Below are 3,456 nucleotides of genomic sequence, written 5' to 3'. Positions count from 1 at the left end.
CAGCCTTCTAAAATAAATTAATGAAGAAAATACAAATGATATTTTTTTCTATTTTTTTCTCATTTACTTGACTTATCTCTTTACATTTCATCTACTTGTTTATAAGCAATCATATTTTTTGGATTTATCCACATAATATGAATAGATACAAAGATAGATTAGTAGATAAACAGATAGAAAAAAATAGACAGATTCCATTCCATCTATCTAGCAATTGACACAAACATAAACAATAATCAGGCAAAGAGGACAACAGATAGATAGACAGATAGATGACGATATTCCATCTATCATTCCAACTAATTGCTGAGCCAGGCACATGCATAGGTAATTAGATAGACGGATCGATAGATAGATAAATGGTGTAGTAGTAGATACAAAGTGGCGGCAAACGGACATATTGACAGACAGGTAACTGGAAGGAGTGACAGTCACCTAGTTTGCTTGCTCACTAATCTGTCAGCTCGTCACTCACATAACGTTGATGTGTACGCCAAGTTTGTGCATTGCTGTGTGTGTGTGTGTGTGTGTGTGTGTGTGTGTGTGTGTGTGTGTGTGTGTGTGTGTACGTGTGCGTGATACGTGGACGTAAATAAATAGATTAGAATTTCTCGATTGTCATCTGTCTGTCTGTCTGTCTGTCTGTCTGTCTCTCTCTCTCTCTCTCTCTCTCTCTCTCTCTCTCTCTCTCTCTCTCTCTCTCTCTCTCTCTCTCTCTCTCTCTCTCTCTCTCTCTCTCTCTCTCTCTCTCTCTCAACATTTCCTCAACAATATATTGCCTTCTTCTCTTCCCTTCCTGTCTTACCCATATTTCATGTCCCTTTCTTCTTCCTCTCGGCAATATTCTTTTTTTTCTTTCTTTTCCTTTCTTTTCACACATACACATCTCTAACCTTACCACCTATTCCTTTCACCATCCCTCTTTCCCCTGTCGTGTTTCTCTTCTTTCCCTTTCCTTTCCCTTCCCTCGCTGTCCTCAATCGCATGCTTTCACTTCGCTTCGCCTCATCCCCTTCCCTCCTGCTGCTGCTTCACTTAAGTTGTGGTAATTATCAGGGTGGAAAATACAGCCAATTTCTCGTCTTTTCACGAGACTCTGAACCACTAAATCCTCTTCTCCCGGGCCATTGTAGGAACCATTAAAGAACGGCCTGGAGGGAGAGATGGAAAAAAACCGGGAACGAAGCGAATAAAGTGAGAATCGGTGGACTGAAACAACAGGCAGGTGTATTAAAATTGTCTCTCCGGGTGGAAGACACACACACACACACACACACACACACACACACACACACACACACACACACACACACACACACACACACACACACAGAGAAAGAGAGAGACAGAGAGAGAGAGAGAGAGAGAGAGAGAGAGAGAGAGAGAGAGAGAGAGAGAGAGACAGAGAGTGTGTGTGTGTGTGTGTGTGTGTGTGAGAGAGGGGGGAAGGGGAGTGTAAGGGAAAAAATGGAAGGTATCGAGAGAGGAGAAGCGAGGATATTCAACCAACATAACACCCACGGCACGGCACAAAATATATGAAAAATTCGCGAGCCATTGCAACACTGCAACACATAGAGACAAGACCAGAACTCATTCTAGCAATACATGACAAAATAACAAATCAAAATCCAACGACATGAACCAATCACTACTACTACAACTACTATTACTACTACTACTACTACTACTACTACTACTACTACTACTACTACTACTACTGCTATTACTGGTGCTGCTGCTGCTGCTATTACTAGAACTATTGCTGCTGCTGTTACTGCTGCTAATGCTGCTGCTGCTGCTGCTGCATGCTGCTGCTGTTGTTGCTACCACTACTACTGCTGCTACTGCTGCTGCTGCTGCTGCTGCTGCTGCTGCTGCTGCTGCTGCTGCTGCTGCTGCTGCTGCTGCTGCACTGCTGCTGGTGCTGCTGCTGCTGCTGCTGCTGCTGCTGCTGCTGCTGCTGCTGCTGCTGCTGCTGCTGCTGCTGCTGCTGCTGCTGCTGCTGCTGCTGCTGCTGCTGCTGCTGCTGCTGCTGCTGCACTGCTGCTGCTGCTGTTGATTGCTGCAACCTGCTGCTGCTGCTGCTGCTTTTGCTACTGCTGCTGCTGCTGCTGCTGCTGCTGCTGCTGCTGCTGCTGCTGCTGCTGCTGCTGCTGCTGTTGCTGCTGCTGCTGCTGCTGCTGCTGCTGCTGCTGCTGCTGCTGCTGCTGCTGCTGGTTGCACCAGCACCAGCAACCAGCTGCTGCTGCTGCCACTGCTGCTGCTGCTGCTGCTGCTGCTGCTGCTGCTGCTGCTGCTGCTGCTGCTGCTGCTGCTGCTGCTGCTGCTGCTGCTGCTGCTGCTGCTGCTGCTGCTGCTGCTGCTGCTGCTGCTGCTGCTGCTGCTGCTGCACTGCTGCACCACTGCTGCTGCCACTGCTGCCACCACCACCACCACCACCTGCTGCACTGCTGCTGCTGCCACCACCACTGCTGCACTGCTGCTGCTGCTGCTGCTGCTGCTGCTGCTGCTGCTGCTGCTGCTGCTGCTGCACACTGCTGCTGCTGCTGCTGCTGCACCACCACCACTGCTGCTGCACCACCACCACCACCACTGCTGCCACCACCACCACCACCACCACCACCACCACCACCACCACCACCACCACCACCACTGCCACCACTGCTGCTGCTGCTGCTGCTGCTGCTGCCACCACTGCTGCTGCTGCTGCTGCTGCACCACTGCTGCTGCTGCTGCCACCACCACTGCCACCACCACCACCACCACCACCACCACCACCTGCCACCACCACTGCTACCACCTGCTGCTGCTGCTGCTGCACCACCTGCTGCTGCCACCACCACCTGCTGCTGCTGCCACTGCTGCTGCTGCTGCACCACTGCTGCTGCTGCTGCTGCTGCCACTGCTGCTGCTGCTGCTGCTGCTGCTGCTGCTGCTGCTGCTGCTGCTGCTGCTGCTGCTGCTGCTGCTGCTGCTGCTGCTGCTGCTGCTGCTGCTGCTGCTGCTGCTACTGCTGGAAAACTATCACGAACAATAAAAAAAACATGCTATCAACGGGACGAAGAAGAAGAAGAAAAAGAAGAAGAAGAAGAAGAAGAAGAAGAAAAATAGAAAAACAACAAACAAAACAAAACAAATGAAACAGAAAAAGAATAACAAGAAGAACAATAAAAATATGATTCTCATCCACTATTATCAACATCGACAATAACAGCAACAGCAATAATAACTAAAAAAAAAAAAAACCTGCACTGCAAGAGCAACAACACATTGAGTATAACAACAAAAGACGCAGGTAGGAAACATTGAGGTCGCTAAGGTGTTGCTTTTGGGATAGATGGGCCGTGGGAGCAGCAAGGGAAGAAAGAGAACGGGGGGAGGATAGAGAAAGAATGGGGAAGGATAGGTTCAACTCCAACCCTCCTCCTCCTCCCTTCTTCTGCTCCCTCCTTG

The 3,456-nt window shown here is 49.6% G+C and overlaps 1 pseudogene; it reads right to left on the bottom strand.

The window, feature by feature from the left end:
- Positions 1-1,835: 1,835 nt before the first annotated feature.
- Positions 1,836-2,822, bottom strand: LOC123517354 (annotated as a pseudogene).
- Between the last annotated feature and the right edge of the window lie 634 nt (positions 2,823-3,456).

Source organism: Portunus trituberculatus, chromosome 42 (genome assembly GCF_017591435.1).
Source record: "Portunus trituberculatus isolate SZX2019 chromosome 42, ASM1759143v1, whole genome shotgun sequence".
NCBI lineage: Eukaryota > Metazoa > Arthropoda > Malacostraca > Decapoda > Portunidae > Portunus > Portunus trituberculatus.
Note: the sequence above shows the minus strand (reverse complement) of the source record. Positions and strands in the feature narration are given on the sequence as shown.